Raw genomic sequence first — 23750 nt, 5'->3', positions numbered from 1 at the left:
ACCAAGGGCCTCTCTTTCTCGGATGTCCGACAAGGCCATCTTCTGCAATATATGCGACAGCACCCATGGGTCACTCCACATGTACTCTTTGGTTGGTGGTTTGGTCCCTGAGAGCTCTGGGGCATCTTCTGGTTGGTTGTTATTGTTCTTCCAATATTGTTCTTATTGCAAACATTCCTTAATGCACAATAGTAGGCTTACATGACTAACTTTCATTGTGATAGAATGAATTCATACAGAAATCAAGATATATAGATACAATATGAAAATTTTATAGTTCACAAGACAAAAGAATTTATGCACTATATTATTTTCTCTGTTATGAAATCTTCATTAATATATAAATAATTAGTCATTGTTATGAGGCATAAAGAATATTAACATTAATTACACAAAATTTTGTATTTTTTTCAGTAAATAAGAAGAACTGGTAATTTATTATTTATTTCCTTTTTTCTAAAGTTGGGTTCCATTTGATGTGCAATGTGTGATGAAGTAATGTGTAACAATTTTAAACAAAAAGTGCATAAACAATTATATATATAGGTTTTTAAAAAATGTATATATGTGAAAAAACATACACACACACACACACACACACACACACACATATATATATATATATATATATATATATGATCTATTAGTAGTTACTATTCTATGATCCTTAGACACCAATTTGGGTACTAAATCTAATGCTACAATTTATTTATATACTTTGGTCTAATGTATTCATTTACTAAAATGTTTGACTATGACAAAATATATTATGCAATCAGCATGTCCATTAGTCCTGTTACCTCTTGGGCATGAAGTAAGACTTCTAGTGAATGTCTACATTTCAATTCTGAGCTCCTTTTGATTTTACCAACAGGTTAATATCTCTGATGAAGTAGAGACCGTTAAAGAGTGTGACAATAATACTTATCAACATACTACAATAGTTGTATCATGAAAGATTTATGTGTAGTACTGCTATATCTTCCTCAGGATGTCTAGTTGTGCTGGACTGAGCATTCTTCCCATTGAGATAAGAGATAACACTTTGCCTACCCATGGTGCAGGACATGACACCGTAGCATGGAATTTATCTACTATTGACTTTTGTAGTTTGATACAATTGCAATTGATCTCAGGTGGCTGAACTTGATGAGTAAGAGCACTGAGTAATCATCTGGAAACCTTGTCCACCTCTTGTATATAGTTGATAGATGGATGATTCTTACACCAGTTAGAAGAGAACAGGAAAGCACAAGATTTTATATTAATATAAAGAGTGAGACAAAATTTGAAACTTAACATATATCACATAACACATAATATATAATACATAATACATAAAATGTAACATATATATAACATGTATAACATATCTTATATCATATAACATACAATGTATAACATATAATATTTTTCTTTTATATATATTAGTCCAATTTGTTTTTCAGTCTTTTATTTGATATTTTTGTACCATAGTTAACTAAGAGTAACAGAACATTATACAAGACTTCTTGATACTGTAAAATCTTGACAGTATTAAAGATAAAAATAATTTTGTTTTATGAAATGATAGTCATTAATTAATTTAATGTCTCCAAGTAAATCTTAGCACAAGTTTACATAATTTCTATCTTTTGTAGGGATATATGTACTTATAAGGTATGCTTTTCAATATTAAGTTATAAAATACAGTATTCAACTTACGCATAATTTTTTAGCTATCAAAATGTAAAAGTGTTTTAATGGACTTATTTTGGATTAAAGTTCATTTTTATTTTACTGTGGGACTGTAATTTGGCCACATTCCCCAGAGCCCAAAGAGGGAGCGGAGAGAACAAATCTCTGCCTCAAGATTTCCCTGGCTCCGCCCTTCTCCTCCGTTTCCAATATATAAGCAAGACACCTTCCGACATTTTTCGGGAGAGCGTTTCATCATTCACCACCCAAGCCTGTCATCTGTTAATAAATCAACATATTTTAAATCATCACATGTCTCTTAAATTCTGGACTCTTCGTTCAAGTAAGTCAAGGCTTGCGCCCGCCCCTGTCCGCGCGGGGCAGGGGGAGGGAGAGAAGTTGTTTGTCCGCCCCAGCGCTCTCTGTACTCTAGTTAGCCGCTTGTGTCCTGTGTCTCTTGTTGCTGCACGCCAGCTCACGGGACAGGGGATGAGAAGCCTTTTTCTCCGTGGTCGGCTCTGCACGCCTGCCATCCCGAGACTGCCCTGACATTTGTGTACAGGTGCATGGGCTCCGGCCTGCGCCCACACCCAGGCCACCCCTGCACGACCGGGGCGTGAGATCTGCCCTACATTTTACTCTATTGACATTTAAAAAAAACTTTATGATTGAGTGATCTCATTGTTGCCACAATATTCTAGAAGCATGAGGTCACTTTCATCTATGCATCAGTTGAATATCCAGTATCAATTTGTGAGAAAGTTCAAGGCCATTTATTTTTTCTTTTTTAAACATTTATGTATAAAGTGGTAAGATTGCAATTGCATATATATGGATTTTTTTCTATATGTTGTTAGTGCATGTGTGTGTGTGATTGAAAGCCCAGATATTACCTTCTGACACCTTCTTCAATCTCTTTTCACCTTAGTAATGGAGGCAAATTCATTCAATTAAAACCCAAATAGGTCCATATAGTTACAACAGTCTGATCAAGATGCTGACTCTAGTTTTGTCTGTAGAGCACTAGAATCATATCACCACCTCTTATTTATTATACACCTGGGTCCTGTGCATCTGCACTCCAATCTTTTGAGCAATGCCTCCTTTACTTATTTAAATAATCTGTATATCTTTACAATGAAATCAAAGAACAGATACATTCATTTATCATTATGGAGCTGTACACACACACAGAGACAGAGAGAGAAACACCAGCATACACAGAAACACACACACAAACAAACAGATAGGTTTATACTACTGTATTACATTGAAGAAAATAAAATGGAAACTGTATTTTTTCCCTTCTTCCGTGAGTGATTTTGGCTTGAGAATTAAAAGTCTATGGGAATTTATTTTTGGTATTTTTCAGAAAGATTTTAGAGTGCATCTCAAGTTATATAGACTTGTAGATTTAGTCACTTATTTATCATGTTTTTGCTTTGATACCAGGATAATATTATTTGATAAAAATTAGTTTATAGTATCACTTCTGTCTTAGGGTTTTACTGCTGTGAACAGACACCACAACCAATGCAAGTCTTATGAAAGACAACATTTAATTGGGGCTAGCTTACAGGTTCAGAGGTTCTGTCTATTGTCATCAAGGCTGTGGCATAGCAGCATCCAGGCAAGCATGGTGCAGAAGAAGCTGAGAGTTCTGCCTCTTCTTCTGAAGGCTTCTAGTGGAAGACTGACTTCCAGGCAGCTGGGGTAAAGGTCTTAAGCCTACACCCACAATGACATACCTACTTCAATAAGGCTACACCTCCAAATAGTGCCACTTCCTAAGCCAAACATGTACAAACTATCACATTCCACTCCCTGGCCCCCATAAGCCTGTTCAAACACATGAGTCTATGGGGGCCATATATATAAATGTACCATAATAAAAAGGTACATTTAGTTCAACTTTCAAAGTCTCCATAGTGTATAGCAGTCTCAACAATATTAAAAGTCCAAAGTTCAAAATCTCTTCTGAGATCCATCCTATCACATAATTGTAATCCCCAAAGCAAGACAGGAAATCAGCTGGGCAAACTCCAAACTCTTCATCTGTATGTCTGGTGTCAAAGCGGTCTTCAGATCTCCAACTCCTTTCCATCTATGTTGACTGAAACAATCATCTTTTTTCTGGGCTGGTTCCACACCCTGGTAGCAGCTTTCCTCAGCAGATACCCCAAAATTCTGGCATCTTGAACATCTTTGAGTCTCCAAAGCAACTTCAATGTTACAGTTTCTTCTTTAAGTGTTTGGGATCCACATATGACCTTCTGGGCTCCTTCAAAGGGTTGATGTCACTTCTCCCTCTGTAGAAGTCTAAGCTCAGGTTGATCCATTCCACTGCTGCTGCTGTGTTCTTGGTGATGACCCTATGGTACTGGCGTCTCTCCATTGCAAGGAGGCTTCACCAATAGCCTCTTATAAGCTCTCTCCATGGTGCCAAGCCTCAACTCCTTTGCATGATCCCTTCAGTCTTGGGCCATCAACTGCAACTAAGGCTATACCTTCATCAAGGCCTTCCATGGCCTCTTACAGTGCTAAGCCTCAGCTTCTCTTCATGATTCCTTCATGCCTTCAAAGCCAGTACCACCTGAGTGACTCTTACACATTACCAAGTATAGCTTTGGCATGAAGTATGACTTTGACTATCTCTAGAGCACTGCTTCTTTATACTCTGAGAAAGCTAATGATTTGTTATAGTTAATTTTATATTCAGCCACTTTCATTAAATTGTTTATCAGCTATAGGAGTTCTCAGGTAGAATTTTTGGGGTCACTTAAGTATTACTATCATATCATCCACAAATAGTGACATCTTGACTTCTTTCCCAATTTGTATGCTTTTGACCTCCTTTTGTTCTCTAATTGCTCTGGTTTAGACTTTGAACACTATATTGATTAGGTAAGGAGAGAGTGGGCAGCCTTGTCTAATTTTAGTGGGTTTGCTTCAAGTTTCTCTCCATTTTCTTTGATATTGGCTATTAGTTGCTATACATTGCTTTTGTACTTGGAAGTTACTCTTCCTTCCTTCCTTAATTGGGCAGAATTTATTTCACTAAAGAAACTTCATGGATATGAAACTATTTATTGTCAATCATTTGCTTTCAGTAACATAATGATAATCCTTACTCAATTTCAGTTGGAAATATATTTTTTATACATTCTTTCACAAATTTGTGTACAGATGTGAATTCTCCAACTAGGCTTTTGACATCCAGATGCTGTTAATAACTTGAAGAGTGCTTTGATGTAGCTCATTTCTCACAGATCTACAGCTAACATGTATTCAGATCTCAGCTTCAAGGTGTAACTATTTTGATACACCACTTTTAAGAAACTAGCGATTTCTCATCTTTTGCTCTTTACTTTTAAGGATGTTTGTGTGGCTTTGGCCCATTTTTGCAAGAATATTTTCATAAAAGTAATATTAATTCAATATTTTTCTAGAACATTCCAAAAGTTAGATATTAGTTGGGATACTTATCACAATAAAACAACAATAATGAAAGGGGGTCGAGGATGTAGTTCCCCCCTACTATTATAACAAAATCTCCTCTTGTCCATTTTTCTGTGCAATCTCAGTGCTTGTGGGCCTGGTTCTTCTGCAAAAGGACAATTTGAATAGATCTGGAATTGATACTTGGCCACAAGAGTAGAAACAGCAGCTTCCCTTAAAGGAAGACATGCTGAGTGATGTGTTTTCTAGTTGGTTTTGCTGATAGTGTCTATTACCCAGTTTCACTTTCAGAGAGATTTTGATCAATGCCTTGGATACAAAGTAGAAAACGACAGTAGATATTATATAGATTTTTTTTCCTTCAGACTACCCTCCAGTACACCCTCTATTATTTTCTTTTCAGAGTCCTCAGGAAACATTTATTTACTCATTTATATTTCATCCTGAGTTTTAGCACCAATAACTGTGAAACATAAACTATATTGCTTTCAATCAATCTTCGACAAAATCACAACCTTATCACCATTATCTTTTAATAAACATTTATTACAGTCAATCACATATTACTTTTAACCATATAATTTATGGTTGTTTGAATACATTCAGCATTTCTTTCAACTATTCGTTGGACAGAAATAACTTTTTATGTCTTATCTAAAAAATAACAGTCACTTTTATCTGGCTACTTGATATTGTATTTGGAATTTATTCTTTAAAACTGAGTAACTGAAATTTTTACTTCACTTAACTTTAACTAAAAAGTAATATTTCTTTAGTTGCATACTGATTAAGGCTACTAATTAAACATAGTATATACATGGATTATTATGTTTCTGGAGTACAGTTGTCCCGGCTGTAGTAATAGACAGTTGTTGGTAGTTGAGACATTTGTTTTTGGAAGGAGAAGTCCTAGGACTTAGAAAATAAGCAAACACCTAACTTAGTCAAAAGGGTCCTGAAACATAAGAATTTACAAATTTACTACTTAAAGTGTTATATGGAGGCAGATGCTCACAGATAACCATTGAACTGATAATGGGGTTTCCAATGGAGGAATTAGAGAGAAGACTGAAGCAGCTGAGAGGGTTTGCCACCCCCATGGGAAGAGCAACAATATCAAACAACCAGAGCTCCCAGGGACTAAACTGCACAAGCCTGGGAGCACATAGGGAGGGATCCATAGATCCAGCTATATATGTATGGGAGGATGGCCTTGTAGGGCATAGGTGGGAGAGGAGATCCTTGGTCCTGTGAAGGCTGGACGCCCAGTATGGGAGAATTCCTTGGTGGGGAGGTGGGAGTGTGTGTGTGTGGGTGATGGCACATCCTCATAGAAGCAGGAGGAGGGGGGATAGGATAGGGGGTTTCTGGGCAGGAGGTGGGGGAAATGGGGAAAGGGATAACATCTGAAATGTAAAGAAAATATCCCACAAAATTAATAAATAAATAAATTGTATAAGCATTAGTACTTGCTGGGGAAAGGAGAAATTCTGGTTGGCCAACTCCCTACATGTTTTACCTGACTATCCAACAATGTAAGTTGTCATCCATGCTGCCATATACTTTTTGGGTGATGCAGTGGAATTTCGGTCATCACTATGTTATTCATAACCATCATATGTGCTTCTACAATTGGACCTATTAAACTCACTGATTGATAAAACTAGATATGTGTATGAGTGTGTGATATATGTGTGTGTGTGTTTGCATGTGTGTAGGTGTGTATATTTGTGTAGGTGTGTGCACACACATGTACATGTGAATGTGCATTATGTATTTATGAGTATGTGATATATGTGTGTGTGTGCGTATGTGTGTACCTGTGCCTGTGCATGTGCATGTGCATGTGAGTGTATTCTGGTAAATGAAGTCAGGATCTTGTGCTTATGTGGCAAGTGTTTTCACATAGCCCTAACAAAAGATACTTTGAGATATATGTCAGTATAGTTTTGGACCAGTAAAAGTAAAATGGGGGAAATATGTTCCTGAGAACAAATTACCATTTCTATAATATATCAACTCATTCTCTCTAAATGTCATAGAACTTAATACACATGGTCTTGCAGTAGTAATGTTTAGAAGTCAGGGATTTAGACTATTATTAAGATAAAATGCAATCTTTAAGCAAATCCATTACTACCTCAGTGACTTAAGAATGAGAGAGAGGGCCTAAGAAAATGTTTGTTCTGTCACTTACAATGTAAGAAGATTATTTTAAGCAGCAAAAGCAACTCATCAGATGCATACTTGGCCATGATTACTAGTTTGTCAGAACTTTGAGGTGAATTAATTTGCACTTTTATAAGTTAGACTATGATGTTCATTTCTGTCAAAGGAATTTGAGTCACTACATGGGTGTTGAGTACCTATTTGTTTCTCATGGGGCCAATTAAAATGGGGCCATGAAACTTCATTTGGAGTAAGGATATCTTAGGATTCAAAATCATAGATCTCTGCTAAGGAGGTTTTTCTTATCGAGGAATTATGTCTGCTGGTAAAAAAATTAAAAAAAATCTCTCTTCATACAAGAATACTTCTGTATGTCATAGTACATTATTTCCTGTGTCAATATTGCTTCATCAATAAGTGTTCATGGTAACAGTTTTGCAATAGTCATACATAACTAGGCTAAAGCTATGGTATGTATAGTACTTGATTACATTGATGTCTAAGTTCTCTTTCTATAACAGATAATTCAGTTCTTTTTAACATAGCAAGTTTTATGTTGTGTTTGGTTTTAACTTATGCATGGTATTTTGAGATGGGATCGTCCTGTTTTGTAATTTGGGCTATTCTGGAACTGGCTATGTAGATGAGCCTGGTCTTGGACTCAAAGAAAGTCCTGCCATTGCCACTGCCACTGCCACTGCCTCTGCCTCTGGCCTCTGCCTCTGGCCTCTGCCTCTGGCCTCTGCCTCTGCCTCTGCCTCTGCCTCTGCCTCTGCCTCTGCCTCTGCCTCTGCCTCTGCCTCTGCCTCTGCCTCTGCCTCTGCCTCTGCCTCTGCCTCTGCCCCCCACCCTGACTTTGAGGGCTGAGATTAAAGGTATGTGCCATATTCCCAGTTAGATTTTTAAAAAGTTTAGTAACTAGATGAATTTTTAAGAAATAAATTGTTTGTTCAATGGCTGATATTACTATTTTTGGTATAAAATGCATAAAAAGCATAAAATGCAAGATTTAACTTTTGAGAATTGAAAGATAGATATAACAACAAAGATTACAATGTGTTAAAAAAATAAAAAAAAAACAGTTTAAGGATAGAGATGCATTAGGGCCTCAGGAGCAAAAGATACTTTTTCATTGTTGGGCAATGTGATTCTTTATATTCATGCAAGTTTTATTCTGTTTTCCTAATTCCTGCTTTATTTGCATGCTGTTCCATATCAATCAGAAACAACTATTTGCCTATTTCTCTACAATTTCACTGAGCCTGAACACTGGCTATCCCATTCTTGGGGTCCATGACAATACCCATAGAAATGTGCATTGACCATGCCTGATGGATAATTTCATGTTTTATCTAGTTGAAACATATGACACCATGTAGAATATCATGAATAACTGGTTATTGTACAGGCTTTAAGTATGAAATTTTAAATTCATAATGCTTAATTCTTATTTCTAAGTATATCATTTACAAGAAACTATCAATATCCAAGTAAAGTATCTATTAGTTTATATCATTAAATATTGGTATAATAGCTAACATTTTAAAGATCAGGACATTGCTTACTTTGGACTTACATTAGTATGTTTGAAACTCTGTCATTGATGTATTTCTCTGGATTGTCAGTAATTTGCTGTAACACTCTTTATTTTATTTTAATTACTGGAAATAGCATTTTTCATACAGTCTATCCTGATAATGGCTTCCTCTCTCCTTACTCCTTCCAGTTCCTCCATCTCTCTCATCCTATCCAGATCCACAAAAAGCCATCTAAAGAATGATAATAGAGTGAAATAGTGAATAAAACAAAACTCAGCAAATTGGAATAGGAGAAAACAGCCAAACAAGAAAAGGTGACAAAGGAAAGGCACAAAATACCTGTAGATGCAAGACACACACATTTGCACACACAGGAATCTCATAAATCATAAAACTAAAAGTCATAATTTATATCCAAAGGACATGTTAGTTTAAAACAAATGTTGTGTCTTTACACCAAGAAACAAAGAAATTCCATAGGTGCTTTTGAATTTTTTGTTGCTGTTTCTGTTCCTTGCTATCTGCTGATGGTGTCTAACCTTGAGAGTGGTTTCTTTTCCACTTGCAGAAAAGTTTGCAAGTAGTTACCAGTGGGTAATAGTTTCTGGGCTTGCAATGATAGCCTCTGACTATTTTTCCTTTCTGTTCTAAGATTCCATCTTTTGTAGCTACATTCAACCCCTTGCATACTTCCCCAGTCTCTGTAAGTTCATATGTTTATCTATTCTGTTTTAGAAGGCCTGTTTCCTTTCTTTCCTCCATCTCCTATAGCTCTTATATTCTTTTCACCTGCCTCCTCTGGGTTCTCTGAGACATGAATGGGAGGAATTTGATGACAACATCCCATTTAGGGTTACAGAATCTTTCACTTTCTGCTTATTGTGGGTCTTGATATTTGTTCCCATCTGCTGCAAGGAGAAACTTCTCTGAAGATGGAAGATCAAGACACTGATCTTGTATTATAGCAGAATGTTTATAGAAGTCATTTTATTTTAAGTTTTCTTCTTTAAGTTTCTTAAATTCTCTAGGTTTTCTCTTGTTTCAGGTTAATATTCAAGCAGTGTTGGGTATGTGTCCCATCTCATGAGCTAGGTCTTAAATTGAGGCACATATGGATTGGTAACTCCCAAAAACTTTGTGCTACTATGTACTAGTATGTCTCACAGGTAGGCTACCATTGTAGATCAAAAGGTTTGTAGTCAAGTTGGTGTTCCCATTTCACCTTTGGTTGTATACAGATTTCTTCCCAGTACTGTGAACACTGTTTAGTAGCTATGAAGACTTTTGGTAGGCACCAGCTCAACGTGTCTCTGTTCGGTGAGTTGTCTAGCTATTGTCTTCAATGGTAGGGCCTTACAGTCAGTTTGTAGAGAAGAACCAATAGTGTTGGGAATAGCCAAGATTGTTTGAGGCTTCTCATTGGCTCCCTCTGGCTAACAAATTAATAAGTTGTAAGTCATTCCATGTCATCAGTATTTCATTGGTGATACATGTCAAGCTAGGGCTTAGTCTCTCTCATTATTTCATGATTTCATTTAGATCACCTTCATATATGTAAATATATTTTGAAATTTTTTGTTGTATTATGTTACTATATAGCCTTTCAAATGGCCCTTAGGATTAACTGTCCTTCCATGTATTCCTTCCCTCTTCCTCCACTTTCCTTACTCTTCTCATTTGATCCTTCACTTTAAGTATCTCTCTTCATCCATATGTAACCATCTATTCTAGTTTCCATTCCTAGAGATATCCACCTTCTACCATTAGTTCATGATAGTCTATCTAGTTTCCACTCCTAGAGATATCCAATTTCTACCATTAGTTCATGATAGTCTATCTCGTTTTTGTGATTTTATGTATTGTAGCTTGTTTATTATGAAATTTGCAAGCAGGTAGATTGAAAAAAATCATTGAATGAAGTAACTCAAACTCAGAAATATAAATATGATGTGTAATTGCTTATATTTGTATGCAAATTATTAAGTCATTAATAAACACATAGTAACAAGCTTATGTATGTCATTAATGTAATAGTTGAATGATTTTCCAGATCTTTTTTCTGATCATTCTATACTTAGACACTACCAAGCTTGAGTGTGCCACCATTCTCTGAGTACATATGTTCTGCTCTTAATGATAGCATTCAGTACTCAAATTCTTTTAAAGTAATGATTTACCCACTCACCAAGTAGAAATACAAGAACAGTAGAGAATCAATGATCATTCAAAGAAAAACTCTATTTAACTAAGAATTAAGCTGAAATTACTTGAAGATTTACTATCTGTGAATTTTAATTCCAGAAATAATTTTATGTAATTTTTCATTTGTTATCTTCATATTTATTTGATTTTGAATATATATATATATATATATATATATATATATATATATATATATATAAATCCTAACTAAGACTAAGTGAAAATTTGATTAATTAGAAAGTTGAGGACAGGGAATGTAATTAATAGAACTAGACAGTTTCTAAATAACTTTCAGTTTTCACCCACGCAGAAGGACATAAAGCAGAAAGTCAGTTTGACTTTGATATATTGTCTAATCTCTCATCTAAGAATAGTGAAATTTCTTTTTCCTAAGTATGAAAAAGTAAATGTATATAAGATATGATTATATATAATATGAATACTATTTAATGCAAGGCAGGTTATACACAGAGCATTAAGCAAGTCATATTTATATTGATATTTTTTATATAATTCAGACTGAAAACATTCTTTTAACGTGTGGCAAGATATTTCTGGGTCCTTTTCCTTTTTAAATAATTTATTAATTCTATACATTACTGATACAAATTAATAGTGTTAACTTTCTAATAACATAAAACTAAAGAATCATGATAGGTGGGAATTGGTGGTAAGAAAATAAACAGAAAATAAACAGAAAATTGGTGGTAAGAAAATAAACAGAAGACCCCAAGTCTGTCTGTCTCCAAGGGGGCTCAAAGTAACCAGAGACACAGGAAGCCTGCTCTAACCAGAGACACAAGACCCTAACCAGAGACAACACCGCCTGCCTTCAAGGAGGACAGATCCAGTCAGAGACACCTAAACCAGGTGGCTATGGGCAAGCACAGGATCATAATGCACAGAACTCAATAAAACCCAATTCTCCCACCATAGCAAGCCCTACCCCAATGTGCCTGAAAATCAAGATAATGACATAAAATCCCATCCCAGGATGATGACAGATGCCTTTAAGGATATAAATAGTGCCCTTAAAAATACAGTAAAACAGAGGTAAACTCTAGAAGCTCTTAAAGAGGAAACAAATAGATCCCTTAAAGAAATACAGAAAAATACAATCAATGAGGTAAAGAAATTGAGCAAAGAAGTAAAATGGAAATTGAAACAGTAAGGAAAACACAGACTGAGGTCAGGGATGGTGATTCCTTTTATTGTTGAGAATAGTTTTTGCTATCTTGGGTATTTTTGTTATTCCAAATGAATTTTCAAATTGCTCTTTCTATCTCTATGAAGAATAGAGTTGGGATTTTGATGGATATTGCATTGAATGTGTAGATTGCTTTTAGCATGATGGACATTTTTATTATATTAATCCTGCCAATCCATGAGCATGAGAGATCTTTCCATCTTCTGAGATGTTCAATTTCTTTCTTCAGAGACTTGAAGTTCTTGTTACATAGATCTTTCACTATCTTGGTTAGATTCACACCAAGGTATTTTATATTATTTGTGACTATTGTGAAGGGCATCATTTCCCTAATTTCTTTCTCTACCTCTTTATCCTTTGAGTATAGGAAGGATAATGATTTGTTTGAGTTAATTTTATATCCAGCCACTTTGGTAAAGCTGTTTATCAGGTTTAGGAGTTCTCTGGTGGAACTTAAGTATAGATCTTATCATCTGTAAGTAGTGATACTTTGACTTCTTCCTTTCCTATTTGTATTGCTTTGACTTCCTTTTATTGTCTAATTGCTCTGGCTAGAACTCACAGTACTATATTGAATAGTTAGGGAGAAAGTGGGCAGCCTTGTCTAGTCCCTGATTTCAGTAGGATTGCTTCAAATTTCTCTCCATTTAGTTTGATGTTGGCTACTGACTTGCTGCATATTCCTTTAACTATGTTTAGGTATGGGCCTTGAATTCCTGATCTTTCCAGGACTTCTATTATGAAGGGATGTTGAATTTTGTCAAATGCTTTCTCAGCATCTAGTGAGATGATCATGTGTTTTTTTTCCCTTTGAGTTTGTTTATATAGTGGATTATGTTGATAGATTTCCATATATTGAACCATCCCTGCATTCCTGGGATAAAGCCTACTTGATCATGATGGATGACTATTTTGATTTGTTATTGGATTTGGTATGGGAGAATTTTATTGAGTATTTTTGCATGGATATTAATAAGGGAGATTGGTCTGAAGTTCTCTTTCTTTGTTGTGTCTTTGTGTGGTTTAGGTATGAGCGTGATTGTGGCATCATAGAACAAATTAGTTAGTTTTCCTTCTATTTCTATTCTGTGGAATAGTTTGTAGAGAATTGGTATTAGGTCTTCCTTGAAGGTCTGATAGAATTCTGTACTAAAACCATCTAGTCCTGGACTTTATTTTTGTGAGGATACTTTTAATGACTGCTGCTATTTGATTAGGGGTTATGGGACTGTTTAAATGGCTTATCTGATCTTGATTTAACTTTGATATTCCTCTCATCACATAAAAGTCAAATCACTAAATATACAGAATAAAAGAAATGATATTAAAAGCTGTAAAAGAAAAAGGTCAAGTAACATATGAAAGCAACCCTATCAGAATTAAACCAGTCTTCTCAACAGAGACTCTAAAAGTGAGACGATCCTGGAGAGATGTCATCTAGACCCTCAGAGAACACAAATGCCAGCCCAGGCTACTATACCAAGCAAAATTCTCATTCATCATAGATGGGAAAACCAAGATATTCTATAACAAAATAAAATTTAAACAATATTTTTCTACTATTCTAGACCTATAGGGGACACTAGAATGGAATCTCAGATACAAGTAGTGTAGCTACACACAAGAAAATAGAAGAAATTAAACATTCACAACAAACTCAAAGAAGACAATCATATACATATAATACACACATAATGTCATTCCAACAACATTCATAATAGGAACTAACAATAATCTGTCTTTAATATCTCTCAACATCAATGGACTCAAATTTCTAATAAAAAGACCTAAGCTAAGAGACTGGATATGAAAGCAGGATCCAGAATTTTGCTCCATATAAAAAATACATCTCAGTGACTAAGACAGACACTACCTCAGAGTAAAAGGTTAGAAAAAAGTTTTACAAGAAAATGCTTTCAAGAAACAATCTAGAGTTACAATTCTAACGTGCAATAGAATAGGCTTTCAACCAAAACTTATCAAGGGAGATGAGGAGGGACATTTCACATTCACCAAAGACTCCAATAAGAAAAAGTCTTAATTCTGAACATCTATTCTCCAAATGAAACGACACCAACATTTGTAAAAGAAACATTACTAAGCCCAAAACACACATTGAACCTTACAAAATAATAGTGAGAGACTTCAACACACCACTCTAACCAATGGACAGGTCATTGAAAGAAAAACTCAACAAAGACACAGTGAAAACTTATAGAAATTATGAACCAAATAGATTTAAGAGGTATCTACAGAAGATTTTACAACAAACAAGATATTATACCTTCTTTTCAGCATCTCATGGAAACGTCTCTAAAACTGACAAAATAATTAAAGATAAAACAAGTCTTAACAAATACAAGAAGATTGAAATAATCCTATGCATTATATCAGAAGTTGCTTATACGGGATCTCTCCAACTTCTATATAAAGGAACTTAATGCTATGAATTTTTCTCTTAACACTGCTTTCATTGTGCCCCATAAGTTTGGGTATGATGTGTCTTTACTTTCATTGTATTCTGTAAAGTCATTGATTTCTTTCTTTTCTCTTCCCTGACCAAGTTATCATTGAATAGAAACTTGTTTAGTATTCTTGATTATTGCAATATCAGGATTGCAAGCTGGTAAAATCACTCCATAAGTCAAACGGGAAGTTCTTCAGGATATTGAAATAGATTTACCTGAAAACCCAGGTATACCACTTCTCTGCATATACCCAAAGGATGTCCCATCATACCACAAGCTTCCATTATGTTTACATTAACTTTATATGTTGCAGACAGAAGCTGAAAACAGCCCAAATGTTCCACAATGAAGAGTGGATACAGAAAATGTGATTCATTTACGCAATAGAATACTATTCAGCTGTTAAGATCAAGGACATCATGAGTTTTGCAAGCAAATGGATGGTACTAGAAAAAAGTATCCCAATGGGAATAACTCAAACTTAAAAATGATACATGGTATCTACTCACTGATAAGTGGATATTAGCCAAAAAGTAAATAATACCTAGGATACAATCTACAGACTGTAAGAAGTGTAATAAATACTTCCATCCCTTGTGCATTTACCAAAGGTAGACACTGATGTGGATGCCAGGAAGTGCATGCTGACAGTAGCCTGATATAGCTGTCTCCTTAGAGGTATGTCAGAGCCTAAATATACAGAGGTGGAAGCTGACAGCTAACCATTGAGCTGATCATGGGATTCCCAATGGAGGAGGGAGAGAGAAGACTAAAGGAGCTGAAAAGATTTGTGGCCCCATGAGGAGAGCAACAATACCAACCAACTAGAGCTCCCAGGGTCTAAACCACCAACCTGGAAGCACATAGGGAGGGGCCCATGGCTTCAGCTGCATATGTAGGGGAGTATGACCATGTCAGGCATAGGTGGGTGAGGAAGTCCTTGGTCCAGTGAAGGCTGGACACCCCAGTGTGGTTGTGGAGATGTGAGTGGGAGGGTGAGTGGGGGCATATCTTCATAGAAGCAGGAGCGGGGGATTGGATAGGGGGATCCTGGGTTGATGGGAAAGGGGATTACATCTAAAATGTAAATGAAGTATCTAATAAAAAACAACAAACAACAAAAAGTTAATTGAAACGCCCAAGTGAAGAGGGTTCAATCCCTCTTGGAAGCAGGAGGGAAATATTCATGGGAGGCAGAAAGAGGGAGGGACCTGGGTGGGAAAGGAGATGGCAGAGGGAAAAGGGGAACAGATTCAGGTATGTGGTGGGGATCAACAGGAGAGAATCCCAGAAGGCCAAGAGAATGAAAGTAGATAATAATCATAGGGAGATGGGAGGTGGAGAGACCCTCGAGAAAGTACCAGAGACCTGGGAGATGAGAGACTCTAAGGACTCACTGGGGGTGATCTTATCCAAAATGCCCATCACTGGGGAGAGGGAGCTCAAAGGGCTCATCTCCAGTACATAGACAGGGCCTCAAGCAAAGGGACAGGGCTACTAACTCACAGTCAAAATTTCTGCCTCAGAACTGTTCTGGTCTAAAAGAACTGCAGGAACAAAAATGAAGAAAACTGAAAGAAAGGCGATTCAATGACACCCAACTTGAATCCATCTCATGGGGGAGCACCAGGGACTGACACTATTATTGATGCTATGATGTGCTTGCAAACAGTAGCCAGGCCAGGCCAGGCCAGGCTGTCCCCTGAGAGGCCCTAGCAACAGCTAACTGAGACAGAAACAGATACTTATACCCAACCATTGAAGTGAAACCAGAGACTCCTATGGTTGAATTAGGAGAAAGGCAGAAGAAGTTGAACGGGAGAAAGACCACATAGGAAGATTAGCAGTCTCAACTTACCTAGACCTCAGTGAAACTCCGGAGCCTGAGCCACCAACCACGAGCATACAAATGTTGGTCAGAGGAATCTGGAACAAATATGACAGAGGTTTGCCTGGTCAGACCTTAGTGGGAGAAGATGCTGAGCTTAATCCTCAAGAGACTTAAGGCCCCAAGGAAGGGGGAGGCCAGGTGGGAGGGGCCACCACTTTGGAGACAAGGGGGGAAGGAATGGGATGAGGATGTGTGTGTGAAAGGGGTGGATTGATAGGGGAGGCAAAGATAGGAATGTAAATAAATAAAATAATAAAAATTGAAAAAATAGGAAAAAAAAAAGGTGTGTTGTGCTTAATGCTGTGACAACAGATTGTGTGAACTATGTTTAATTCTTTAATATTCTCAGTCAGGATTTCAATCAGTAGCTTCTTAAATCTTTACAATTAAAATGTCTCAGTTTTTATTCTATTTAGCAAAAAGCAACACTTTGTCATTCTTGACATCATATAAAATTTTCTTTCTTTTCTTGAAAGATGGGTCTGTTCATTTCATTGATCTTTTATTTTTATTTCTCCCTGACCACTAGGTTGAACTAAATTTAAAGTCTTTTGTTTTTCTCAATTTAACTAATTATTTTGGTGATAAGAAACAACATTAATGAAAGTCAACACACATAAGAACATATCTCTGATTCAAGTACACGTTATAGATTTTATATATGTATTTCAAGTTATCTATTCAATGCATTCACTGCAATGTTGAATAAATATCTTCAATTCACTGTGTCTAAACTGAATTGCTGCTAAACTCTAACCATCTCCTTCCAAATTCAACCTTGTCAATTATGTAATCTACCTTTTAGTATATCTTAGTTTTTCCTTAACTATCTATATTAGTTCTGTCAAAATATCTATTGTGTTAAGGTTTACAGTCCATATACAAATGAAACTAATGGTTTAAAATAAATGCTAAACTCATAATTGCTAGGAGAGTTTTCTTTTTTTTTTTTTTTTTTTTTTTTTTTTATTGGATGATTTATTTACATTTCCTATGTTGTCCCCTTACCCCATCCCCCACCACCCCCTCGGAACCTCCAATCCCCTCGCCCCTCCTCCTTCTTCTCTGTGGATGTAACCTCTATCTACACCCCCCCCACTCCCACCTCCCCACCCTCAAAATTCCCACCCCCTGGGGCATCCAGCCTTCATGAGGTCAAGGTTCTCTTCTTCCACCTATGCCCAGCAGGGCCCTCCACTTTTACATATTCAGCTGAAGCCCTGGATCCCCCCCTAAGTGCTCCCAGGCTGGTGGTTTAGACCCTGGGAGCTGTGGTTGGTTGGTATTGTTGCTCTCCTCATGGTGCCACAAACCCTTTCAGCTCCTTCAGTCTTCACTCTAACTCCTCCATTGAGAACCCCATGATCAGTTCAATGGCTAGTTGTGAGCATCTGCCTCTGAATATGTCTGACTCTTGAAGGCCTCTGAGGAGATATCCATATCAGGCTCTTATCAGCATGCACTTCCTGTCTTCCACATCAGCATCTACCTTTGGTGATTGCACATGGGATAGATACTCAGGTGGGGTGGTCTTGAGACGGCCCCTCCTTCAGTTTCTGTCCCTCACTTTGTCTCCATATTTGCTCCCTTGAGTATTTTGTTGCTCCTTCTAAGAAGGACCGAATCACCCTCACTTGGTCTTCCTTCTTTATGGGCTTCATGTGGCCTGTGAGTTGCATCTTGGGCATTTCAAGGTTCTAGGCTAATATCCAGTAATCAGTGAGTGAATACCATGTGTCTTCTTTTGTGATTGGCTTACCTCACTCAGGATGATAATTTCTAGTTCCATCCATTTACCTAGGAACCTCTCGAATTCATTGTTTTTAATAGCTGAGTAATACTCCATTGTGTAAATATACCACATTTTTTGAATCCATTCCTCAGTTGAAGGACATCTGGGTTCTTTCCAGCTCCTGGCTATTATAAATAAGGCTGCTATGAACATAGTTGAGCATATGTCCTTGTTATATGTTCGAGCATCTTCTGGGTATATGCCTAGGAGTGGTATAGCTGGATCCTCGGGTAATGCTATGTCCAATTTTCTGAGGAACCGCCAGACTGATTTCCAAAGTGGTTGCACCATCTTGCAGTCCCACCAACAATGGAGGAGTGTTCCTCTTTCTCCACACCCTCGCCAGCATCTACTATCACCTGAGTTTTTAATCTTAGCCATTCTGACTGGTGTGAGATGGAATCTCAGGGTTGTTTTGATTTGCATTTCCCTGACGACTAAGGATGCTGAACATTTCTTTAGATGCTTCTCGGCCATTCGAGTTTCTTCCGTTGAAAATTCTTTGTTAAGCTCTATACCCCATTTTTTAATAGGGTAATTTGGTTGTCTGGAGTCTAATTTCTTGAGTTCTTTGTATATATTGGATATTAGCCCTCTATCAGATGAAGGATTGGTAAAGATCTTTTCCCAATTTGTTGGTTGTCGTTTTGTCCTATTGACAGTGTCCTTTGCCTTACAGAAACTTTGCAATTTTATGAAGTCCCATTTGTCAATTCTCGATCTTAGAGCATATGCCATTGGAGTTCTGTTCAGGAACTTTTCCCCTGTGTCCAAGTATTCGAGGCTTTTCCCCACCTTCTCTTCTATTAGTTTCAGTGTATCTGGTTTTATGTGGAGGTCCTTTATCCACATAGACTTGAGCTTTGTACAAGGAGATAAGAATGGATCAATTTTCATTCTTGTACATGTTGTCTTCCAGTTGAACCAGCACCATTTGTTGAAAATGCTGTCCTTTTTCCACTGGACAGTTTTAGCTCCTTTGTCAAAGATCAAGTGACCATAGGAGTGTGGGTTCATTTCTGGGTCTTCAATTCTATTCCATTGATCTTCCTGCCTGTCTCTGTACCAATACCAGGTAGTTTTTATCACTATTGCTCTGTAGTACAGCTTGAGGTCAGGAATGGTGATTCCTCCAGAGGTTCTTTTATTGTTGAGAATAGTTTTCGCTATCCTGGGTTTTTTGTTATTCCATATGAATTTGAGAATTTCCTTTTCTAACTCTGTGAAGAATTGAGTTGGGATTTTAATGGGGATTGCATTGAATCTGTAGATTGCTTTTGGCAAGATGGCCATTTTTATTATATTAATCCTGCCAATCCATGAGCATGGGAGATCTTTCCATCTTCTGAGATCTTCTTCAATTTCTTTCTTCAGAGACTTGAAGTTCTTGTCATACAGGTCTTTCACTTGCTTGGTTAGATTCACACCAAGGTATTTTATATTATTTGCAACTATTGTGAAGGGTGTCATTTCCCTAATTTCTTTTTCAGTCTGTTTATCTTTCATGTAGAGGAAGGCTACTGATTTGTTTGAGTTGATTTTATAACCAGCCACTTTGCTGAAGTTGTTTATCAGGTTTAGGAGTTCTCTGGTTGAAGTTTGGGGGTCACTTAAGTATACTATCATATCATCTGCAAATAGCGATATTTTGACTTCTTCCTTTCCTATTTGTATCCCTTTGACTTCTTTTTGCTGTCTAATTGCTCTGGCTAAGACTTCCAGTACTATATTGAATAGGTAGGGGGAGAGTGGGCAACCTTGTCTAGTCCCTGATCTTAGTGGGATTGCTTCAAGTTTCTCTCCATTTAGCTTGATGTTGGCTACTGGTTTGCTGTAAATTGCTTTTACTATGTTTAGGTAGGGGCCTTGAATTCCTGATCTTTCCAAGACTTTTATCATGAAGGGATGTTGAATTTTGTCAAATGCTTTCTCAGCATCTAGTGAGATGATCATGTGGTTTTTTTCTTTAAGTTTGTTTATATAGTGGATTACATTGATGGATTTCCGAATATTGAACCATCCCTGCATTCCTGGGATAAAACCTACTTGATCATGATGGATGATTGTTTTGATGTGGTCTTGGATTCGGTTTGCTAGAATTTTATTGAGTATTTTTGCATCGATGTTCATAAGGGAGATTGGTCTGAAGTTCTCTTTCTTTGTCGGGTCCTTGTGGGGTTTGGGTATGAGTGTAATTGTAGCTTCATAGAACGAATTGGGTAGTGTTCCTTCTGTCTCTATTTTGTGGAATAGTTTGAAGAGAATTGGTATTAGGTCTTCCTTGAAGGTCTGATAGAATTCAGCACTAAAACCATCTGGTCCTGGGCTTTTTTTAGTGGGGAGGCTTTTGATGACTGCTGCTATTTCCTGAGGGGTTATGGGACTATTTAGATGGTTTATCTGCTCCTGGTTTAACTTCGGTACCTGGTATCTGTCTAGGAAATTGTCCATTTCATCCAGGTTTTCCAGTTTTGTTGAGTATAGGCCTTTGTAGTAGGATCTGATGATTTTTTGAATTTCTTCAGTTTCTGTTGTTATGTCTCCCTTTTCAGTTCTGATTTTATTAATTTGGATACTGTCTCTGTGCCCTCTGGTTAATCTGGCTAAGGGTTTATCTATCTTGTTGATTTTCTCAAAGAACCAACTCCTGGTTTTATTGATATTTTGTATTGTTCTTTCTGTTTCTATTTGGTTGATTTCAGCCCTGAGTTTGATTATTTCCTGCCTTCTACTCCTCCTGGGTGTATTTGCTTCTTTTTGTTCTAGAGCTTTTAGTTGTGCAGTCAACTTGTTAGTGTGTGCTCTTTCCAGTTTCTTTTTGTAGGCACTTAGAGCTATGAGCTTTCCTCTTAGCACTGCCTTCATGGAGTCCCACAAGTTTTGGTATGATGTGTCCTCATTTTCATTGAATTCTAAAAAGTCTTTTATTTCTTTCTTTATTTCTTCCTTGACCAAGTCATCATTGAGTAGAGAGTTGTTCAGTTTCCATGTGTACGTGGGTTTTCCATTGTTTTTGTCATTATTAAAGATCAGTCTTAGTCCGTGGTGATCTGATAAGATGCAAGGGATTATTTCAATCTTTTTGTATCTGTAGAGGCTTGTTTTGTGACCAATTATATGGTCTATTTTGGAGAAGGTACCATGAGGTGCTGAGAAAAAGGTATATTCTTTTGTTTTAGGATGAAATGTTCTATAGATGTCTGTTAAGTCCATTTGGTTCATAACTTCTGTTAATTTCAAAGTGTCTCTGTTTAGTTTCTGTTTCCATGATCTGTCCATTGCTGACAATGGGGTGTTGAAATCCCCCACTATTATTGTGTGAGGTGTAATGTGTGTTTTGAGCTTTAGTAAAGTTTCTTTTATGTATGTAGGTGCCCTTGCATTTGGAGCATAGATGTTCAGAATTGAGAGTTCACCTTGGTAGATTTTTCCTTTGATGAGTATGAAGTGTCCTTCCTTATCTTTTTTGATTAATTTTGGATGAAAGTCGATTTTATTTGATATTAGAATGGCTACTCCAGCTTGTTTCTTGGGACCATTGGCTTGAAAAATTGTTTTCCACCCTTTTATTCTGAGGTAGTGTCTGTCTTTGTCACTGAGGTGCGTTTCTTGTATGCAGCAAATTTCTGGGTCTTGTTTGTGTATCCAGTCTGATAGTCTGCGTCTTTTTATTGGGGAATTGAGACCATTGATGTTAAGAGATATTAAGGAAAAATGATTGTTGCTTCCTGTTATTTTTTTTATTAGAGGTAAAGTTATGTTTGTATCTTTTTTGGGGGTTGTTGGAAGATTACTTACTTGCTTTTCCTAGGTTGTAGTTTCCCTCCTTGTGTTGGCATTTTCCATCAATTATCCTTTGAAGTGCTGGGTTTGTGGGAAGATATTGTGCAAATTTGGTTTTGTCATGGAATATCTTGGTTTCACCATCTATAGTGATTGAGAGTTTTGCTGGGTATAGTAATCTGGGCTGGCAATTGTGTTCTCTTAGTGTCTGTATGATGTCAGTCCAGGCTCTTCTGGCTTTTATAGTCTCTGGTGAGAAGTCTGGTGTAATTCTTATAGGTCTGCCTTTATATGTTACTTGACCTTTTTCCCTTACTGCTTTTAGTATTTTTTCTTTGTTTTGTGCATCTGATGTTTTGATTATTATGTGACGGGAGGTATTTCTTTTCTGGTCTAGTCTATTTGGTGTTCTGTAGGCTTCTTGTATGTTTATGGGCATCTTGTTCTTTAGGTTAGGGAAGTTTTCCTCAATAATTTTGTTGAAGATATTTACTGGCCCTTTAAGTTGAGAATCTTCATTCTCATCTATACCTATTATCCTTAGGTTTGGTCTTCTCATTGTGTCCTGGATTTCCTGGATGTTTTGAGTTAGGAGTTTTTTGCGTTTTGCATTTTCTTTGACAACTGTGTCAATATTTTCCACCGTATCTTCTGCATTTGAGATTCTCTCTTCTATCTCTTGTATTCGGTTGGTGATGCTTGCGTCTGTGACTCCTGATCTCTTTCTTAGGTTTTCTATCTCCATGGTTGTCTCCCTTTGAACTTTCTTTATTGTTTCTATTTCTAGTTTCAGGTCCTGAATGTTTTTGTTTAATTCCTTCTTTGTGTTTTCTTCCATTTCTTTAAGGGATTTCTGTGATTCCTCTTTAAGGGCTTCTATCTGTTTACTTGTACTCTCCTGTATTTCTTTAAGGGAGTTACTTAATTCCTTCTTATAATCCTCTATCATCATCATGAGAAGTGATTTTAATTCTGAATCCTGCTTTTCAGGTGTGATGGGGTGTTCAGGGCTTGCTATATTGGGAGAATTGGGCACTGATGATGCCAAGAAACTTTGGTTTCCGTTGCTTATGTTCTTGCGCTTGCCTTTCGCCATCTGGTTAACTCTAGTGGTACCTGCCCTCACTGTGTAAAACTGGAGTCTGTATTTCCAGTTATCTTGCTTATTGCAGAGCTCCTCAGAGTCCAGAGGTCTCTGTGGTCTTATGCTCCTAATCTCCTGGGTGGAATAACTCCTGGGACTCAGGCCACCTCTTGGATCTGGAAATCCTTCTGCTCTGAGTGCGGTGGGTCCTCGATGACTCAGGATTCAGTTTCAGCTGCTCTGAGTGCAGTGGCTCCAGCTGCTCTGAGTGCAGTGGCTCCTGGATGACTCAGGATTCAGTTTCTCAACAGGACAGGAGCAGACCGACTCTGTGTCATCTGCTCTGAGTGCAGTGGCTCCTGGATGACTCAGGATTCAGTTTCTCCACAGGACGGGAGCAGACCAACTCTGTGTCTGATCCAGCTCAGAGGACCAGGCAGGGGCAGAAGGGAAGTGGAATTCCGGAGGGGCGGGGTTTGG

This window comes from Grammomys surdaster, unplaced genomic scaffold, assembly GCF_004785775.1.
Source record: "Grammomys surdaster isolate TR1022 unplaced genomic scaffold, NIH_TR_1.0 126158, whole genome shotgun sequence".
Lineage (NCBI taxonomy): Eukaryota > Metazoa > Chordata > Mammalia > Rodentia > Muridae > Grammomys > Grammomys surdaster.
The sequence above is the reverse complement of the archived record's forward strand: the minus strand, read 5'-3'. Positions refer to the sequence as shown.